This window comes from Colias eurytheme, chromosome 27, assembly GCF_061535395.1.
Source record: "Colias eurytheme isolate Ceu_HAF_F1 chromosome 27, ilColEury1 Martin Lab GWU primary, whole genome shotgun sequence".
Classification (NCBI taxonomy): Eukaryota; Metazoa; Arthropoda; class Insecta; order Lepidoptera; family Pieridae; genus Colias; species Colias eurytheme.
Window position 1 is genome coordinate 5,133,604 of NC_143006.1, and position 23,144 is coordinate 5,156,747.

A 23,144-nucleotide genomic window follows, 5' to 3' on the forward strand; every position below is an offset into this window, starting at 1 on the left:
TTCGAATCGTCATTACATAGTATTTTTAACATTTACCACCGATTCGGAAAGCAGTATCTATGGAGAAGAATCGGCAAGAAACTCCATAGTTGCTCTTTTAAAATAATGTCAATAAATTTACATAATATGTAACTTATATCTAACTTCATAATATGCCAAAGAACTGTCCTGTGGTTTTTACGCGACAACCCTCCATGGGTCTTTATCGTCCATATATTCCTGAATACTGTAGTACGCTCTCTGAACTAGTACATTTTTTATGTAAGTTTTAAATTTAGAACTACTAAACTCTTTAATATTGTGAGGAATTCTATTGTATAAGCGTATACCTTGACCCATAAATGAATTTTTAACTTTAGCTAATCGGAAGCATATGCAGCAGAACTGAGCTTACCTGCAGCGGTATTGACATGGGCTCCCCACTGTAGTTTCTCGTCCAATGTTAACCCTAGAAATACAGTAGACTCAGTAGGATGCAATACCTCCCCGTTCAAGGTAATACCTCTGTTCAACTTTTTTACATAATAATAATCATTCGTCGTCAATCATCGTTTTTGTAATATTCATCGAGATATCGTGAACCTAATGATGTCTATTGTATTTTTTGTATCTGATCAATTTTTTAGTTCATTCCAAGTCTTATATATAACATTTTATTATATTGTACGTAGGTATAATCAGTTGACTGTGCGAACGATTTCAAATGTAAACATAACAAAAGCAAACAAACAGATTGATAAAAGCGAATGCATTGTCCAGATTGCGAGAGCAATTAGTGTTATCTGTACGTTTTGTTTTCTTATTTTGTGGTATACGTTCGTTTTATATTGGCGCCATTTTGTTTTCGTATGCCTTGTTTAGGTATACGGTTTTCGTTATTATACTATGCTATAGGTCGTACTTTTGGGATAAGTAGGTATATTAGCATAAATTATGTTTTTGGTAATCTTATATTTTTCCAAGTATGTATCTACATAATTTAGTTTAACAATATAAGGAAAAAAGATACTTATGTAGAGAAGGTTATCAAGTTGGGATTTACGATGTTTAATGTTAAATTTTATCTATTTATATTGACGGAAAAGATTTGAGTTTCTCATATCACCATCATCATTATAAATAATTGTATACCTAAACTAAAACTTTAGCTGGGAAGCGTGTTTTTGTCAAACGGTATTTTTTTTTTCAAATAGGTATAAAAACTCACTAAAATATCTCTATTCCTCTACTATAATATCTCTCCTATATTAAATTAAATCTTATAAGAACACTGTACCGAGTCACGGGGTAACAGAGACCGGTGCCCGCGATTCGGTATAACATTACCTGCGCCTGCGTCGCTCGGTGACTCATCTGTGCAGCTCCATTGGCGAATACGACACGAGAATATCGCACAAAACTTGTAACACGAGTGCTGTATGCTTTATAGGCAGAAGAAGTTGTTATAAATTATGTGTAAGTTTTTGTATCTACATTGAGAAGTTGTTTAGTGTAATTCAATATCGTATAAGGTATATTCATACTTTACATAATTTTTGATTTGTGTAATTTAGGGCCGATTTTTCAATGCTTGGATAAAATTTATCCGTCCAATAAAGTATTACACGATAATATTAAAATGTCACGTAAACTGTCAAATACGCGCAATTAGAATACGTTTTTAAAATGGTAGTTTTATACATAATTCGACGAATAAGTTTTATCCAAGCATTGAAAAATCGGCCGTTAAAGCAAACAAAGAACAAACTGACAACTAAATGGATTATATGTATCTTATGCGTTCGTACATAAATCATAATATCTGTTAAATAAACTTTTAAATTGTGCAAGGATAAATGTTCATTGTAGGATATTTTATAAAGTAATTTCACTCACACGAATAATAATAATTGATACATTAATTATATTAATTAAAACGATTTAATTACAAGCATAATAATCGTTAATTAAGAGTAATTGTTTCAGCCTTGGAACGTTCACTGTGTGGCCTCTCAAATAATTTTTATAATTTAGCTCAATTATGAAAAATAATAACGATGAAAAAGACACGTGGAAGTCAGTTATGAATTAGATACGTATATTTTCATTGAAATAAAATTTATTGTTGAAGCGTCACGTCGATTCGCAATAAAATCTATTGACTATCAATCGACATCGAGTGGGTTGAAGATTGACAACTGAGTTTTATTCGATTGTGAGAAATATGCATTATCAAGCTATAAAGTAATGGTGCATTGAATTTCTGTGAATAAGAAAAAAATATTATCAAAATTAGTCATTCAAGTAAGTACATTCTTATTTCGTACTACTGAGAGCGTAAGTTTCTTAGGATAATAATCTATTGTATGTTTTTAGGAAAAAATTCTCTTTTAGAACGGCTGATCGTATTTTGATGTGAATTTGATATTTTAACCGGAATAAGCGTATAGTTAGTTACCTATTCATTGTGTATAGGCTACATTTTTTATACCACGTGAAGTCATGAGCTAAATCTAAAAAAAATACAATTAATCTTGTCGGTTCTATTATAATGGGAATACGCTTTATTCATGGTCACGTGATCCTACGCTCAACAACCTAACCTAGATGTGCACTAAGAAATGAGACCTGTTTTTGTTTTAGCTATAATATGTAGTAAGTTTGAATCAGAGGTTGCTATCGTTTTTATCTTATTATTATTTTCTTAACAGTTTATGAATAATATTGATGTATTTTTAATCTCTTGTTTTTTATTGTAGTAGTGTTTTGATACTATTTTTAAAACATAGTTTTATGATATACGTTTATAAACATAATATATTTGTATGTTGAAGACCCACTAAAGAGTTGGACAGATTTTGGTGATGTTATAACTTTTTAAAATATTATTTGCATCCGATATTGTGACGTTGCCACACAATATTATTTTATTTCTGATATAATCCGAGTTTTTGTTAAAGTGAATAAAGATGATTTTCATTTTCGAAATGCGGTTTTCATTTAATAGATGCTGATTGCAGATAGTGTAAGAGCCTGTTTAAGATGTGTTGTAAACATAAGATTAAACAAAATAAAACGACACCGCCAGTTGTTATAGCTAATTTATAAAACACTACGTATAGGTACAATGTTCCAGGTAGTAGCTGATAATTAAAATGCACAATCTATGGACGCAAAAACCGGCTCCATTGTAAATTATAATAAAACATGAGTCAATGGCGATGCTCTTAGTGGTGTAAACGGATCTAAAATGTATATATTGATGTGAATATACAGGGTGTCCCACTATTGGTATACTAAGCGCGAAGGGACTTATAGTTTTGCATACACTGATGATGTAAAAAATACTTAAACAACAAAATTACGTAAAAAAATTTTTGCTAAATTTTTCCTGAAAATCCATGTTTTCTTCTCTAGCTTCACGCAGCCGGCATATACCGCTTCTCTAATGTGAGCATTTTGTCTATGAAAACATAATCTTAAACGATAGCTCACGTGCTGGTGGCAAAGTTGGGTGGATTGCTTGTTAAGGGTGTACGCATAGAGTTTTAAGAATTCATCTATCTGAAAAAAAAATGCGTCTAGAATTTTATAAGTATTTTTTTACGTACTCGGCGTATGCAAAACTATAACCTCCTTTGGGCTTAGTATACCAACAGTGGGACACCCTGTATAGTATCTAGTTTTTAGCTAGATTGTTTTTTGTATTGGGTAAACGAGATATAGTGGTACATTGTAGGCTAGCCGGTGATTTATTTCTGATGAAATGTGAGCAAGAGAAGACGCTTATTATTTATTAGATAAGTAAAATGTGAAATTAGGTAATGGTAGGTATATCGAGGTATGATGCTTGGAGGAATTAGATGATAGATCTTTGTGGTAACTGACTTCATACGATGCACATATTATTATAATTGTGTAAACTGAAGAAATGCTTTCATTATCGGTTAACAACTAGAATCCTGATTACAAAAAAAGTTTCTGGACAAATATTTCAGGACAAAAAGGAAGTTAACTTTTTATTGTATTTTATCTTCACATGAAGCAGGGTTCAACGATGTATCAGTCAAACCGTCAAAACAATCTTTTTTACCTTTTCACTTGTACGAACGTACATTAATTTAATTCCAACACTCGTCAGGCGTAACGTGCGAATGTTCTCATATAGTGTATGTATAAACAATGCAATGGGACCCATCAGATACCATTTCCCTTCCTAAAACTGCATGAGAACACGAAATGTTTTAATGTTATAATTTAATGGTTAAATTAATAGAACGAAGTACGTATGGTAAGAAGAAATGCGCAATGTTATGATAACATTTTTTTGTTTAAAGGCGATATGTTACCTGTCTTATTTTAATAAAGTAAGGTAAGGTAACTTCTCTATTAATATACGAGAAATAAATGTAACATTACATTCATGTAAAGTAATTTGTTTCAATTTAGTACGTCGTTAAAATATTTATTAACATCGCTTACACGATAATGACTATCGAAACCAACTTAACTGTTAATATATCGCTCTTCCTAGAGACCTACAATTTCGGCTTATCTTCACGTCATATGTGGACTTTTCTTTCGCGCCCCTCACCCCTTTCCCCCGAAGGCTGATAACCGGGTAGGCGCGGCGGCGCGGGCGCAACTACCTTCAGTCTCCCCACGGACGTGACGCGGAGCGCACGTCTCTCGTTAACGAGAATTTTTATTCCATCTCAAAAGTGTTGTGTTTCATAGTGAATGTGACCGCAGTTGCAAAGTGCAAAGGATTTCAGTTGTTCCAGTGATAAATATATAGTTTTCTGTGTATGTTCATTGTGTCGATACCGTTGCGTCTCGCTCCAGCGATTCGGTTAATAACTTAGATCTACAGTGACTGTGTAATAGCTTGACTAAGATTTAATACCGTGAAAAGGTCACTTACCTTGATCGTATGTAATTGAAGGGTATTATTGGTGACAGTTTCTGGTTTTGCTCAGGTATCCAGAGACACTACATCTGGGCATGTGTCTATACGATTGGCTATCAGTCTTTGTTTCAGGTTTTAGTAACGTTACTTGTTCAAAGTATTCAGTATGTTTTTAAACTCTTCATTTGATGAGAAATAGGTACATGTGTCGCAAAAGCAATGTTGGTACCTATCAAGAACAGTTATATTGACTCGCGAATTCAACTTGATCAATAGCGAATGAGTCATGTTCGATCATCTTGTCGAAGTATTGCGGCTATCGAGTTTTTTTCTATATAATTCATGCTTGAAAGATTTCGATTCGGCGCTCGTTGGAAGGTTTTGTTTCGGCCGAGTGAAACGGCAGCAATTGGACCTTGATATCCGGAGTTACAGTAACGAGCACAATGCCTGTTTGGCTGTTGGATTTAAATGTGCAATTTGTATCTACCTTGTAATGTTACCTACCTTAGGTAATATTGAGGTTTGAGGTAGATCGGTAAAGGTAATTTTAACTTTGGGAGTGTGGATTGCTTACCTTTGCAATGGATAGCATTGAACTTAGAAGTTGGAAACAAAGGCTAGCTCAATAGGACAAATGACTTTGGTAACAAATGGTATACCTATTACTAATGTTATTAACAATACTACATAAAGTAAAAAGTAAAACTGTCAGATTCAGCATTTAGTATAAACAAGATAAATCCAAGCGGATCGAGGTCACTATCCACCCTGCCCCTCGGGAAGAGCCTTCACAGTTGTATGGTTAAAGTGAAAATTCCCTCAACTTGCGCTCGCTGTATACGATCTGACCCAGATACCCGACTCGGACCGCGTCTCGACTCGCTGTCTGTCGGGGAAACTGGCTGTTATACTACCCCTTTATGTAGACACTCGTTGTGTACGTGCTTGATGTGCTGTCAGACACTTTTCTATTTGTTTGCACTATAGGCTATAGCAAAGGCTTAGCCTGAATTTTAGCGTGTAGAATGCAAACTTGCTTAAAATTTACAAGAAAGTGCTCTAGAAAATGAATGTTAGCATTGTGCGCGTTATTTGAATCATTCTCATTTCACCTGTTCACATATCTGCATTATCTACGTATGCACATGTATATAAATTTGTCCTATTTACCGAGCAAACATCACTTATTCTTTAAATGAAAGCGTTAAAGTTTACAATGGCGCGGACCTGATAATCACGTCTAAAAAAGTAACCACTTGTTTTCTTATCGTGCCGTTAAAGGATTTATCAGTCTTTGAAGCGATAACACCTGATAGTGATAGTGTGATAAGGTCCGTGTTTCATGGTGATGTCACTCTTTGGAAATTAACGTGAATTGATTTTAAGTTTCATATCTGTAACAACTTAAAAAAACGAGTCCAAATTCGTACCCTTGAAGCACTCCGGTTAAGTTGCGGAATATTGTTTAGACATTTACGGCACAAGTGATAAAATTAAATGAGTTTTTAAGCATTTGCCGATGATAAAATTTAAACGATGTTTTGTTAATGCTACAGCCAATACTATTCTAGATTTTATTATGCTTGCAGATGTTCGCCCAGTATTGTACTTAAAAGTAGAGAGCTTAAAATATGGTCTCGAATAAGTCCTCGCTCTGAGGTCAAGTTGACCTTAACACCGATAAGCTGCACGATATTATACTATTTATCCGATTTATTGTGGCAACGTTCAGCTTTTTTGCAAAGTATAATTCTTTCAGGCGTTTCATGGGATCTCTTCGATCGAAGGAATGCACAGGAAATGTTAGACTTCTAGGAAGACACGGAAAGGTTATTAATTAGAATATTCTACGGAAAAAATGTAAATCAATGACTATTGGCTTGATTCGTTTGGAATTTAAAGATTTTCCGTCATTAAAAAATCTAGTCTCATTTCAACTATGCGTCTATAAAGTTTTATTACTACAATCAATCAGGCATTTCTATCAATAATGGATTGTCTATAGAGTCTAGTTCTTCTGGTTTACACATGCTAGTGATAAATATTGAACATGTGTGATACAAACGTGATTTAATCGTCGACCTCGACTCTTGCACTTGATATTTTTTCGTCCATTCACTTAATAATTGGTCTCGGAAAATCTGTTTAGTGACGCTCGACTCTTGAGTCATGTTCGCCTCGTGACGATGTGATTCTTTGCGCACATTCTGTAACTGTTAAAACTGGTTTTAATGATGTGGAGGCAGATGTATACCTAATGTTTGGGGTACTAGAATTTAATTTTTAAAATTTTGTGTTGAAAGGTTTTTGAAATTATGGCGTACATGGAAATGGTAAAGAGATTATGATTGTGTGTTATAAAAAAATACATTAAACGAAGTTAAAATAGTAATATTCATAACTTCTGTTCACCATAGGACGTACATTATGCTTCTAAAGCCATAAACTTTGAAACTATGTACAATTTATTTGTGCCAATTTGCACACGAAATGTAATAGTCTAGTCTACGTCTTGGGCCGCCCTGTCGACACGTATTTGCGAACGAGACTCGAATTCAAATCAAGTCCATTATCAATAATTATATGCACGTTTAGTATGCTTTATTGTGGTGCTGACGGAAACTTGTAGAATGCAATTGTAATGCCACTGAATGAATGGCATGGCATAGCGGTGTGCGTTGTTGGTCAGTTTGAATGGTCCAGGTCATTGGTATGGATTGAGGCTTGGGAGGTATGTTGGACTTTGATTTGTTTGAATTTTCCGAGTGAGGGATTTTGAATGTTGATTGTGTTATCTTGAGCAAATAAATAATTGGTTAAGAAAAAAGTTCAATGATTGAGTTTGGTATACTGGAATTATTTCAATATTTCATGAATTTTTTATAGTATTTTCGTGGAGCTTAGTTTCTGAATACTGCTTTATTTTAATAACTAGGTAGGTAAACATTGCCTTTGTTGTATTTCTAAGTTCTAAATTCCAATATTGTGAGTAATTATGAAATAATTTGATTACATATGGTAGAGCTTTATTACAGTGCCTTATACCATCCTGTATTGTGCAAGGCACATACCTCTTCATCATTTAAATTGAATACATTTTAACAAACGCCAGGATTAGAACAGTTAATGTCCATGAAAACGAATCCGTAGCCGCTTTGCGGGTGTTTATTGCTCTCTTATCGAAGCGCTTATCTGATAAGGATGTGGAGTGATATACGCTATGTTGTTTTTGCTTTGTGTTATATTGTGTGGAGCAGGTGTTTTAATTCTCTTTATATATAAGAAAGTAAGATCTTTGAAAGGTGGATCTGGAATCACTTCATCACTATTTAGCACTATGGTACTAGCTATATTTAACTTGGTCCAGAATTTTATACTGAATTTTATCAAGCTTTAGGGTCTGTTATTATATGAGCTACTATAAAAAGTAGCTGTAACAGAATAAGGCAATCTAATAAGAAACTTTTGCGAAGTAACTCACAGCTGATCCTAACAATTTTATTGAATACTCAGAAGTGACAATAACTCGGCAAAGTTATAAAGTTGGTTATCGACGATCAAACGGCCTGAACATCTGTGACCTGCCCCCGTACCATGATGTCTTAGAGCAGTATTATTTCCAGTATGGAAACATGACAGCGCTATATAGATCGTCTAGTATCACTTTCTCATTCTGGAAATAATAATGCTATAAGACATCATGGTTATGTTCGTAATAAAAATATCGATATCTAGACGAATAACACTTTCACCGATAATTCTGAAGTATCATGAAAGTTTTATACAATACGTTCCGCTCTTTCGCAACACTTTAATGATGTCCTGCTCTAACACAACCAATTTTCGATGTGTCAAAGCGAGATGGTAGATAGGATTATTTTCTGCTCGATAGTTCGTTTCTTAACGGAAGGAGGCTGCGTGGCGGAAAATTGGCTTGTCAGCTTTTTTATTTTGTCACTTTAGATGTGTATAGGAAAATTTTTGGAATATTTTTCGTTATTTTATTTTATACTAGTGGTCCGCCCCGGCTTCGCCCGTGGTACATATTTCGCAATAAAAGGTAGCCTATGTCCTTTCTCGGGTATCAAAATATCTCCATACCAAATTTCATGCAAATTGGTTCTGTAGTTTAGGCGTGATTGAGTAACAGACAGACAGACAGAGTTACTTTCGCATTTATAATATTAGTATGGATGATTCATTTGCATGTACATATTGCCATAAACTTTTTTTTGAGTATGCAAATTAAGAAATAAGTCATTTCTGGACTTATTCATTCATCAATTTGATCAAAATTAACACGCGCGCAACAACAAGCTTCTTTAACTACAATTTATTAAGGAAGGATCGTTTAAGTTTCTGCTTGAGTTTTCAAACTTCTATCATAGTATTTAAAATAATTCGTATTTATTATTTACATACAATATATTACACAAGACTCGTATATTTTTCGTTGGTCAACATTTCGGTAATACGATACGCCACTTCGTTGGAATGCGTTTTGCGGTTCTCGACCATTTTATATTATTATATGTAAGTATAGATTATTAAAAAACCTATGATATACATTCGTTTCAGTTTACATTGCGGTCGTTGATATGCGCATTTGTATTATGTTATCTGCATTTTTTATTTGGTTCTTGTGTTACTTGCCAAGTGTGGTTGGGAATACTTGTATTTGAAATTTATGAAGTAGGTATATTGAATTAGATATTAACTAAATTTTGATAAATTATGTACTTAAATATTCCTCGAGAATTACTCTATCCACTGGGGAAAACAGAATTAAAATTGATGCAATAGTTTTTGAGTTTATCGCGATCATATAAACAGATGATTTTGTTGTAAAATATGTAGTTCTCTCTGTATTATTTGTCTATTATCCGAAGTATAAAATCAAACTTGAGAAAGTCATATACTGGCTTGTTTACGACATTATTTGGATTGATACTTCGTTAGCACTTTTACTAGGTTTAAGTTGGAACATGTTTTCCATTGGCCAATGATAAGCGTGGAAAATGACGAGCGCACTTTTACCGACCATGGACTATGGAGCCGATTAGAAAGAAAGCTGTTGTTACTCAGCACTATAATCTATATCAATTTTCTAAGTAATTATTTTATGCAGGTTAATGGCTAAGTTTCTCATAGTATAGACGCCTACAAACAATGCTTTTGATGTTGTGATGTTGGGCTGTAGGCGTAACGGTATTGTGATTTGTGACCCGTAGTATGGTTACATTTTAATTTGAAACGTAATTTTATGCATGTAATTAAAAGTTACGGTTTTAATGTGTTGTATGTTGGAGGTTTTTATAGTAAGTAATGGATAAAATTGTAATTGTATTCAATAAATAATTTGAGCATTAACGTGGTTTTAAGATTTTGTGCATAACTGCATGCAGCTAACGTCTAGTCTGTTAAAGAAGGATTTGTTAAGTCATCAACACTTGAAACAAAAACGAACTTGACAAAATTACAGTTTTTATTTATTTCTTTAGTCGTATTAAATTAAATCTCAAGCATTCAACGAATGAAATACATTTCCTTATCTCGCGAAGCAACGGTAACAGATTGTAACGGTATATTTTCGGTCGAGATTAATTGTAAACGATTCGCGACTCTTGATGGACGGTAAATGGCGGGTTTTTTATACCCAAAAGAAATGGCAGACTCTTGAGTTGGACAATTATTTTAGTATTGTACGAGTTTTTGCGGAATTTCGCGGTGAAACTGTTGTACTAAATACGAGTGTAATTACTTTGGTCTGCGGTATAATATTTTCCATTATTTGTGAAGATCATTTTATTTATGAATTATCGACTAGTCTTATAAAGGAACATTCTATATACAACAGCAATAAAACAAGAATAAATAATAATAAATATTTCAGGACAATTTTCACACACGGCACGATCTGATCCCATACTAAGCTTTCGCTTGTGTTATGGAAACCAGATGGCTGATAATCATACATATATAATTTTAAATAAATACTTATATAGATATTATGTAACACCCAGACACAGAGCAAACATCTATGTTCATCACACAAATATTTGCCCCGGGTGGGAATCGAACCCACGATCTCTGGCTTGGCTTGGAAGGCAGGGCCACTACCAACCAAGCCAACCGGTCAGTCAGAATAAATTTGCTGTTATAATATGTAATTAACTAATCAATCATGTAAATGGACGCACATACATACATACATAAGTGTTTTATATTATCATCACGACTCGCACACAATCTCAAGAACCAGTGGCCGTTACAAATAGTTTCTAATATCGATCTCGATTGCGTTTAACATTATTTTCATACCATATATAGTGAAGAATCTTTGAATATTATATAAGTAAATACGTGCATGTAATGGGTGAACAGTTTTATAATTGTTGGAAGAAGTGAGGGTAGTTAATATTAAATTTTAACTTGGTAGTTATTGGTAACCTTTACAGTTTACGTTGTCATACTTGGATGGTTGTATGATAGGGATGTCGGGATGTAGTTTTATTTATTACAACAGTTAAAAGCTAGAGAGCATTATTACAATAACAATCGAGTTTCTGAAAATTACGAATTGTATGTGCCTACTAAAGTAATACGAAAAGTTAGCAAATTTTTAACATATAGGTAAGGAATTGATGATAATTACTCAACATTTTTTTTCTTTTAATCCAGAAAAATTTTGGTATTATTTGTATTAAATATCAAATGTGATCAGTTATCAATCAGTCGTTTTTAAGAATTTAAGTAATGACAGCCCTAACACACATTGACACTCACGCGTTTATTGAATGTGCAGTTAGCGGCCGGTCGCAGCTTTCTATTTCGTTATGGTAATACTGGATCTCCTGCAGTTTCTAGTTTTTTTTTAACTAGCAATAATAGCCTGCCTGGATGTTTGTCTGGTGTGGATGCAGTCGTGGAAGTAAATAGGGCTGTGCTGAAAGTGAAATTTATATTTAAGAATACAGATTTTTTATAGAGGTTATAATATTATTGCATAGATATCATTTTTTGAAATATAAAACACGTTTTTGAAAACATACCGGTCATGAAGATTAGATTTAGAGTACCTATCTACTTTTATGAGGACTGAAAAGCTAGCTTTTTTATATATTTATTAGGTATGGTATAAGGAAAAATCAAATCATGACAATGATTTACTTGCTGACCGTTAACAAGCTGCTAAAACAGAGTAAATATGTACGTTTGTATGTGAATTCGCACCTAATTGTGAAACAGGGTAAATAATTAATGCCAAATATAAACTTTAGGCTGGTTACTCTATTAATAGCACGAAACCAATATATTGTAGAAAAATAAGACTTTAGAAATATTCGTATCGGTCATAAAAACATCTATCCTGTCATTACGGGAACAAGGCCTTACCTTGGTGAATAAAGTAAAACGAATGTCTAAATTAATGTTTAAAAAATTCAGATCTCGTCCATGCAGTCAGAATAGACAGTAATTAAAGAAATGAGGCGGGAGCAATCATGAAAATGAGGTAAATTACACTGAATGCGAACTTGGAAATACTTACCATTGTTTGAAGGCTTCGTTTATTATATAGAGTTGTATGTAGAAATATGTATAGGGCTGTGAAAGTGTAGGGAAGTTGTTTGTCGCATTAAGTACCTAGGTATTTGTAATTTGTATGCTGTGTGTTTCAATTTGGGGAAATACACGAGGTTAGAATGATTTGTGAAGATTGAGGTTAGAAAATGTGTTAGAATTTTTAATTATTTTGTTAATTGCGATTATTTATGATAATGTGATGAACATTTAGGAAATTAAGATGAACTTCGGGCTTGCAAATGAACGTTCTTTCTGTAACAAATATTGAGGGAAGGGACATTAAAATGATTATAAAGAATGTTGTGAACTTAAATACTTAAGTATAGGTATACAGAGTAATAAAAAGTTTGATAAAAAGCTCATAAACAGTTGAACATGGCCGCTGAAGCGAAACGCGCAAATTCTTTGTTATTTGTTACTTCTCGTAACAACAATGATTCCTTGGAACTCGAAACTTATCCAGGTGTCGCGTGAGCAAAGATGGTCGAAGTCTAACTTGACACAAAACAATGTTACGAACTTTCTAAGCCAGCTCCGTGGGCGAGTGTCCCACATATGCGATAGTATAGTGTGTGCTGCGGTTTTGTCGTTTTTGTATATCTAAATAAGCTGGATAGTTGAATGGAGTGGAGAGTGTATAGGTAATGTTTGTGGTCTGAACATCTTATGGGTACGATATTGTACAATCTTAATCGAAGTGTAGGTATGGGAGTGTATATTTGCAGATTTTATTTATTATTTATTTTTGCAGATATTATTATCTTAATCGAAAAGCATGAAAATAACTATTTTTAGATGTCATGTGAATTGCTAAAAATATGTTTGGTTATTCATATAATTATTCATGCTGTTTTTACTCGATTTAAATCTTAATCCAAGGAGTAATCATCCCTTTTGCTGTTTAAAACTTATCCAAATTTTCGTCATTCTTGTAAAATCACTTCAACATAAACAATAGGTACTACATTAGCTAATTACATCAATTTTGTAAACGATATGCTCAAATCCTCAAAATGTTACCTTTATATATTCGTTGGACGCTAATTACTCGTATGAAGAGCTTGATTGATTATTCAAACGGCGACGGGCGTTCAGGAAATCCTCTGTCATCCCTTCGTTAGCGGAATCCTCTGATAATCCTGTATGTAGGTACTTTTGTTAATTGAAAATATATCAGAGGTAATTATGGATAAGTGCGTAATATAATCATTAAACGTGTTAAAGATTATATTTTTTTATTAAACAAAGCATCTGTAGGTATTGCACGTTAGTTTTAATTAGGGTTACCAAAAAGAAGAACATTCAAGATATAAGCAATGGCGTATTTAAGCATTTGAATTCCTATCAAATATTCTGAAAAATTTATCTTTCATATGGCATATCAATAACAAATCTTATTAGGCATTGCGAAACAAAGCATAACATGGAAATCAATACAGATACACATAAAACTTCATTCAACGCGAGTAAAAGTGATGAAAAATAAATGAATGTGCACACACAGTGGCATATTATGTGATCTTCGAAGCATTGTTGTCGAAATGGGCTAAGTGTGCATAATGTGTACATACACTGTATACTGTATAGTAAATAGTAATGCTAATTGGGAGTTACACGAAATTTCCTGTCGACAATTATTGTGAACATTTTGGACGATTATTATAGTGATGTTGATGATGATGTGTCATGTAGGACTTAATTGTTAATGAAGGTAGTTTTTAGTGAAGGAAATTTTGTTTAGAGAAATGTGTAGTTTGCTATCGGTTGCTGTAAAATATGTGTTCATAAGATGACTTTTTAATAAAAGATAATTAATTTATAAGGTATTTATTTGTGGCTGGCCGCTGGGATGTAATTAAGAATTCACATTTCTATTCACAATTTTTCATTTTAGATAAACTTTTAATTTTAAATAAGATAGAGAGAATTACTGTCGCTTTCACAATGAAGGAAGGAATAAATATTAAACATGAATCGGTAATATAATATCGATAATAATCGATAATAAAATGAAATAATTGAATAACTCGCGCGTAATGTGCGTCACTTGTCCATTCCAATAATTGTTTTTTATCTCTATTTACACCAGGAAAATATTATACTTTCTAATCAATAAATTTCAAACATTGATTATTATTATTGTGCCAAAATTAATTGCATACACCGTTGCTACATTATTTAATCTAGTCAACTTTCACAAATTGAGATTTTTTATTGTGTCAGTTCTACGGCTTGGAGATTTAAATGAAGCTATGAAAGAAAGACATACATCTTCTGTATTATTAGCCATTATTTTAAATTATACTAGCTGTTGCCCGCGACTTCGTCCGCGATTTCGTCGTTTTAGGTCATTCGTCGTTTAAAAAAAATACGTGACACTTTATTTTTGAATGTTCTTAATTGTCTCTTATAAAATTTAACTACATTAAAATTGAACACTCTGAAAATCTTAAAATCGGAGAAAATTGAAAATCTGAGGAAAACATGAAGGAATGTGATTTAAATTCTACATTACTTAGTATTTCAAATAATAATCTAAATTAAATGTAGATTAACAGTTTGAGCGCACCGTTATAGAATATGTACCTAAGTATTAAATTACGTTAGTTTACATAGTAACAAAACAAAAACACGATGACTTTCTTTCGCGCTCGGTACCACAAACTAAGCATGTTAATGGTACGTGGCCCGCGTCACTTGACCCCCCGCGAGTTCCCCTCCTTTGCTATGCGAAAATACATTCGTCGCCCTGCTGTAGGAAAAATTGTAATACTGTGGCCTGGGCGTTATACACGCCCAGGGAGTTCCTGAGTGCCGATAGACGTCCGTCTATCGGCATTTATAACAAATATCACCATCTTGAGGAAAAGCTTCTAATGTCGATTTAAAACTGCATACATACGAATTAACCTGATGAAACATGTTCTAAAATTGTGAAATGAGTTCAGTTTTAAATTCGAGAAATATTGATAATTCTTGTATTCGACTATTCGTTGTAGTCGAATACAAAATATATTTAAAGAAACTTAGGTTGGCCTTCAGGCAAAAGGGATCCTATCAAATGGTAAACTTGACCTGGTATCTTAAAAGTAAGCATGAAAGGACCTTCTGATAATTGTTGAGCACCAAAGGATCATTTGAAACGCACTACTATAAGAGCGAATATTGTCTAAGAACTGTTTAGATTGCACGTCATGTTCCTCTAAAAGTAGTGATTTCAAAGGTTCCGGTGTCTTCAAACGAAAGCCGACTCCTTACTCCACTTTAAAGCATTACAAAAATAACATACTACGTTAATATCGCCTATACAGAAGATGATCTGTAATCAATTGTGAGGTTATAAGAAAACCCACTTTTATATTTGTCGGACCCCACCACCGAATTCGTAGATTGATCTTCTATGTTTACCTCTAAGTCATTAAGACTATGCGAAATCTGTCTGCAGTAAGAGGGGCCTCTCGCTATTCGTCCGTTTCCAGAGACCGAATAGTTTCAATTCTTAATCTTTCATTAAACAAACTTAATAATCGTTTTTGTCTCAATTAATTGTAATATTCGCGTCCCTACTCTAGTCATTGCTTATGCTCATGTTCATCTTCAAGAGATCGAATAATATTATGGTGCACCCTATCATTTGTCAAACGGTCTTCATATTGAGTAAAAGTTTCAGATTCTCGAGATAAAATGTGACGGCCGTGATCAGCTGTGAGACGTTATACCCTCTCAGTGAAGGTTTCGGTCTCACGGGATAGTACATGCCGTTCGCGGTCAGCTGTGAGCCGCAATTCTCGTTGTGAAGCGGTTTCAGGTTCTCGGCATAACACGTGTTGTTTTCGGCCTAGAGTATACCTCTAACGATTCTTGAGAACTCTTATTTCTCATTTTCTTAGCTTTGCTCGAATTTCGAGATAAAGATTTTTTAGGTGGCACTGATGCATGAAAATAAAAATTGAGTTAAAACGGACTGAGAGTGTTATAGACAAATATAATCAGAAAGCTTCGAACTCCTAAGCTATCGGAAGTTACACGTGTTATTGTGAGTCAACCATAAAAGATAGACATTTATGATGTCGGGAGATATTTTTTATATAATAAGGAGAACATTTCTTTCATACATGATTTCTGTGTAGCTTTAACCATTAAGGTTGCACACGCGACGAAAGCTTAAAAAGGGAGTTACTGCTCTGCTCAGGAATATGAAAAATAATTGTACCAAGTTTCGTTTAAATCCGTCGAGTAGTTTTTGTTTCTATACCGGTTATACGGACAAAAATTTTACTGTTTGCTTCTTTGGCATCAGTGTCGATCCCTAATCACCCCGTGATAGTTATTTAGGAAATATATTTCATGTACAGATTTAATATACCTAAGTATACATAATATATTTAGATTCCAATTTCCATGTAACGTTAAATTCGACTATACAATAACTAACAGACAACGCAGGTTACTCTCGTTTCCGTAAGTTGAGGCGGCTACATATTCGGTCCTCATAACATCACTTTTAGTGAACGAAACGACAGCGCGGTTTAATTCGATGCCAACACCATCAGAAAAAAGGAAATATTTTTAATTGTGAAAAAATATTATGATTTACACTATTTTAATATAAAATATATGGCTGTGAGTGTGTAAAAATAAATCCAGCTAGTTTCACATCACACTTATGTTTATAATTAGCTATACGACATGAAAATATACATATTAATTACCAAGCAATAATCATACAGGTAAATACTGAACAAAAGTATTAACAGTCAAAGTTTATTTTTACTAACATTTAACAACACCCATGTAAATGATGAAGAAATGATAATTATCAACGAACTAACCTTTTCTATAATACTTAACACAGCACATTTTTTAAATTATCTTACTCAACTCTGCTCAAAAATTTGAGGGTATTGTTGGAACTGTAATATGTCAAAACTATGATATATCTAAACTACGATACAACTTGCATGCGGAAATGCTCATTACAATCAGTGAATTTAAAGAATAACTAACAACAACTATTCAATTTTATTGAGCTGATGAATATCTTTTGCCTGGAAGAGATCACCGCCGCCTAATAAATATACTGTGTTTTCTTATAAAATCGTAACATAATTTCTTTTATCTACTAAATTTTAATAAATAAGTTCTTTTTGTTATTTTTATCTAAAAATGATCTTGAGCTTATATTAGGCAAAAGTATACATTAACTTTTTATAATTTCAGGACCGCACCTTAAATGGGGTGCTCGGAAAATATGCCTACGGATTATTAATAGAGAAATGATACCTACACAACAAAGTTATGTTGGTTCCATTTTATTTATAAAATATAATGAAAATGGGCAAATATAAAACATATTATGTAAAATGATTAAAAATAAATAAATGAAGCAACTACGATTCAAAGAAAACATCTTTTTCAGTGTGAAAATGCTCTAAGCAATCCTGGATGATGAGTAGGTATAATATCATGTACTCTCATCCCAGTACGGTCGGTACCTCGATAGCCATAACGATAAATATTATAATCAGATAACAGCAAAGTCAGAATAAAAATCATAACTTGTACAGTTGTGAGTGCAAAATTTATGTTTCATTTGGCAATAACATTTTTTTCGGTACTAAAACGTAGTAGTTTGATATGTGGTTGGCTGCCCCTCCTCTCCTTCCTGAAAAATATCCTCCAAAATTACCCGAGATACTTCCAATGATTGAACCATACGTTGGACATTAACTTCAGTCAAAAATTGACGAAGCGGATGATTACTAATTTCCACTTTATCCTTGCTGCCACTATCTTCATCATCAAATCATCAATTTTCAAGTGGTGTTGTAAAATTGTCAGCAGAAATAGTCTTCCAAAGGCGATATAATTTTATGAACATTGAATCTGTAAATAAAAAAATCAAACGTTAATAATTGTAAATCAATAAAAAAAGCTACTTACAAATAAAATTTTATCAACAAACTACTGTTCCCAACGCACCTCAAAATCTTGTAAAAGTCAAAAAGAATTCATCATTTTATTATTTCATTCTAAAAGTGTAATATAAAACCATTATAAAACCAATAAAAAACATGAATTGCTATCATTATAAAAATAAATACCTATAAAAGTAACAACTTACCTTTTGTGGGAACGCATGGTGAAAATTCACAAAACACGAAGATTGAATTTGATATTTTTGGTTTTATGACATTTATTTTAATTTTATTTATTTATTTATTCAAATGCTTTATAAATATAAATTTATAAATAATAAATTTATAAAGAATAGAAACATTCGATCACGAAATTATGTGGGTTCGAGTCCCGCCTCGTGATCGAATTTTTTCTGTTCTTTATAAATTTATAAAACACGAAGATTAAAAATGTAACCAATGAACACAATCAATATTAGATTAATTGTAATGGTGTCTAGTTTGACTTAAAATAATAAACATCTACCCTCACTTTTAAAAATGTAGTATATTCACACGAAATATAAGCGCACCTTATAGGGAAGGGAAGATATGGGTTAAAGAGTTAAATAAATAACATGATTATATTTAAATTATTAATTTTCAACAGTTGTTCAGTAGTGATAACATGTAAATTGATTTGATTTTTACGAAATCTCATAGATGGCGCTGTTTCAAATTTGTCTTTATACTACTAAATTCATTAAACTGTTTCTCTGCCCAAATTACGTAAATGACATAGTTTTTATTTTGTAAAGCTAGATAATAGCATGGCTTACTTGAAACCAACATTTAAACATGAGTCTTTAGATTGTACGCTGTCGTAGTACACGGAATATGTAAGAAAAATAAAGGTTCACAGCTCCTCCCGCGAAGGTGATATCATGATAATATGTTTAAACTATCCTCACCCGACCTCTTAGGAATATTCATGCAAAATTTGAAGTAAATCTATGCAGTACTTTCTGAGATTAGCCCGGAAATACATACAGACAAACAGACAAACAGACAAACCGACAAACAGACAAAAATTCTAAAAACTATATTTTTGGCTTCTATATCGATTATAGATCATGGATCAAGTATTCTTTTAAAAAAATATTCAATGTACAGTTTTGACTTTCCTACGATTTTATTATATGTATAGACAATGATATATTTTACATAAATGAATAATGGATTCTAATGGTAATTTAGACACTTGTTATCTTAAACATCAATTGTCTGATGTATCTTTTGAGTTTTGTGGTTCGTATGCATTATGTTAACGAAGTAAAATATGTACTAGCATTTTAATAGGAGCTTTTTTTATTATGATATGAGTATTGTATGTTGGTAGCATCGCGATCGTATACAAATATTGAGAAGACTCAATTTAATTATAAAAGTATATTTACTATCATACATTACGTCATATTACACGAGTTTTTCTTTTCAAAAACGTAACAATCAAACTAAAAAAAATAAAACGTCCAATTTCCCAGTTAAATTGTATGTTCGCGCTCTGTTTGCCGCAAGAGCGAGAGAGGTGCGTGCGAGCGAGATAGGTGTAGTGTCGCTTCGATGCGCGTGAGTCATGGTGGTTGCACCGGCCGCGGCCGGGCCGGCCGCGGCGCTTGCGCAGATTTATTGTATAGGGCGCATTTTGTACTGGGAAATGGTTGTAATGACGTTTAATAGGTAGTAGGTACAATAGGATTTAAAAAAAAACTCGTTTATTTGTTCTAAGTACTATAAATTTAGAAGTGCGTCGAGATATGGAAATGATATCAAATTTAGTTACTGAACTATCATAGATCTTATATTAATCGTAGTTGTGTGTTTTCTTATATTATGTAAACCTTGTGACTTTTCGTTCGTTTTATGTTACAAGAATGATTCGACAATTTAGGAAATACGAAAGTTTTATAAACGTAACTCGCTTCAATTTGCACGAGACTCGGATAATCTCGGATCGAGATGACTGCTCGAAATGTGTAAACGTGCCTCCTAACTTGTGTGTGAGTCATGCTGACAAGACGTACGTACTACGTATATGACTTGGAGTTAACAGTGGTAGTTGACGAAGTTAGTATTTTTATTATTAAGCTATTGCATAGCTTCTATCGCGGGCCTTGAGCGCGGGGACCGAATCGAGAAATTCCGTAACGAAAAAACCTCACGCTCCCCACTCCGACGGGCTCGGAGGTGTGGCTTGAAGGCATAGCATGCAATAGCTTTACTTTAATTAACCGATTTTAGAGATATGTTCCCGAAATAAGAGAATTTTTAAGTCTGTTTTCTCGAGTGAATTGTCACATTTCAAAAAGCCATGTTCAACATTATATATAGCATTTTCGTACATTTATGTACAAAAATATATGAGATCTATGTCCATTTACATGTAATTACCATAATGTACAAATTTGAAATTTTATACCGAAAGCGTGTAGTAATGAGTCATACATACAGACTAGACTGCTAAATAATTGTACGTTTGCGATACCCGAGCTTTACCGCCTACGCATTCATTGAAATGCCATTATAGGATCTATTACGCCGCGAAATGGTTAAAGCACAGTGTGTATGTTTTATTTTTTTACGTAGAGCAAGTTTTAATGATTATTATGATATAATTGCACTATAGGATGCGTCTATAGGTTTTTTGTTTTTACTTTTTACTTAATTGGTAGGTTGCGTTTGTTTTTTATATGGTTGGAAATTGAATGATAGAGAAGGAATGTTGTTTTTATGTGCCTAAAGATAAAGACACTTTTACATAAAGAAGGGATTAAGCTCACTGTAGTTTTTTAAAGTCAGACCAAACAAAACGAAAAAGGAAGAATATCGTAATGTGCCGGAAAGCATTTAATCCAAAACGCCAAGGAGAAATGACAAGATTTTTAAACCATTTAACATATTTAATGTGGCCAAAATAATCGCGAATTTGTTCCCACCGATTGAGCTTAAAGTCTGTACTAAATGACTCGGCCCCGGTAACGAGAGACGCGGCTTTTTGCTGCAAAAAGTATGAGAACTGGTTTTGTGAAGCTTTTAAAAAACGTACCTACTACGATGCTGTTGGTCCACAGAGCGTTTTAGTGTTGAATATGATTTTTGAAGTGAAACTTCTTTGGCATGGCAATATCGTCACGTTATGAAGTACGGCGACGATTTTGGTATCTTTGAATCTTGCCAAAGATAACTAACTTGTTTGCATCGATAACTTCCTACGATATTTCGTTTTAAATTATAAGTAGGTCAACTAATTTTTTTTATCGATCTTGCTCTGTAGAAGCATTATAATATAATACATATCCTTAGCTTGTAATGAATATATCACGTTCGAAATCACTTTTAAATATGTATCAAATTAAACGGCCAATTTGAATGCTCCATTTATAGCGTTCGCTAATTTGTGTGGGCGACAGATTATACGTGTAATCTATATTAATCTTAAATGGTTGGTCTATTCGCTTTTGTTATAAATAACCTATAGGTTTGTTGTAAGTGCTTTGATACCGCCCACGCTCAGCGTGGTGATGGTTCACTTATGATGATTTTTGAAGTGATTTTTTTTATAGTAAAATATTATGTATTTTCTTTGAAATTCCCTTTTTTAAATGTTTTTGAACAATGAGTGGTATTTTGACTGATATTATGTAGAAATTTCTTTGAAGTTCCCTTTTTTGAATCGTGCTTTAAAAAATTTATTTATTGAAACGTAATTTATGTAGTATCTGCAGCTATTAGTCAGATGTTAGAAGTATATTATTGATATTATTTTTCATACTTATTGATATTGTTCGTTTACGTTTATAACAACAATTAGTCACTAATGAGAGCATTGTTAAGTTTTTACCGTGTTTATTTCCATAACGTGTTGTTGTTACATGTCTCTCTACATTATACTTTTGATTTGTTCACGTTGTTGTAACTTTCGTGTTTATTGCTGCTAGTATTAACAACTTTCCCAAAAGGGAATTCAGTGACATGTTTATTATTTGACCTTTTTTCTCTTTAAATATTCTGTTAATTTAATAGTTTTTTTTTCATAAATTTAATGATCATAACGTGTTGTAAAAATATGTTGAAACATTAACAGTATCAAAAATAATTACTAAAATAGACCACTTGCAAAACGTTTTGTTCCGTTAGTTTGAATTTGAAAGTGGCTTACCTTGCCGCGAGAGTAATAAATTCAACAACAATTTCAACAGTTTAAATCTGCTTAACGGTAACGCTAACGCTTTTGCTACATTTGTGTCAATATTTAATGCGATAATTCCAAACAACATTATGTACATATTCACCTCCGTGCTAATTCTGAATGTCATCAAAACTATACACGTAAATCGCAAGAGAAATTTCAATTTTAACGACTAGGAATTAGGTCGCAATTCGTTTGAATAGATAAAGTATGAACCGTGCTCAAAATGGATTTTTTCTCTTTACGATTTCATGCAAGCAGACACCGCTGCCACGGCGGATACCTGCGGTCTGTTGTATTATAATATAAAATGAGTTTTATGCCATTGTAATAAGGTGCATAATTGCGTGCGTATAAATTTGCACGATTTTCTACAGCACGGAAGGCTTGAATTACCATTGGCTACTTTAAGTGGAATATGAGACGCGAGCGAGAGGTTATCAAAGTTGTTTTAGTGCCGGTTTTATTGTGTTGCTTTGCTAAAATTTATTTAGTTGCCTCATTTCATTCAGATTGCATTTAT

General features: G+C 33.0%; 1 protein-coding gene across 14 annotated transcripts in view; it reads left to right on the forward strand.

Annotated features, from left to right (window-relative positions):
* Window positions 1-23,144, forward strand: part of LOC149896897 (serine/threonine-protein kinase MARK2-like) — a 162,413-nt gene that overhangs the window by 60,686 nt on the left and 78,583 nt on the right. For 7 of the 14 annotated variants that reach the window (XM_090117108.1, XM_090117095.1, XM_090117101.1 and 4 more), the window contains exon 1: window positions 4,649-4,910. The exons of 3 other annotated variants lie outside the window; for them this stretch is intronic. The gene's annotated coding sequence lies outside the window, so the exon portion shown is untranslated. Of the gene's footprint in view, window positions 1-4,648; window positions 4,959-23,144 lie in introns of those variants that run through there. 4 more of the 14 variants (XM_090117097.1, XM_090117096.1, XM_090117098.1 and 1 more) reach the window with 4 other exon arrangements.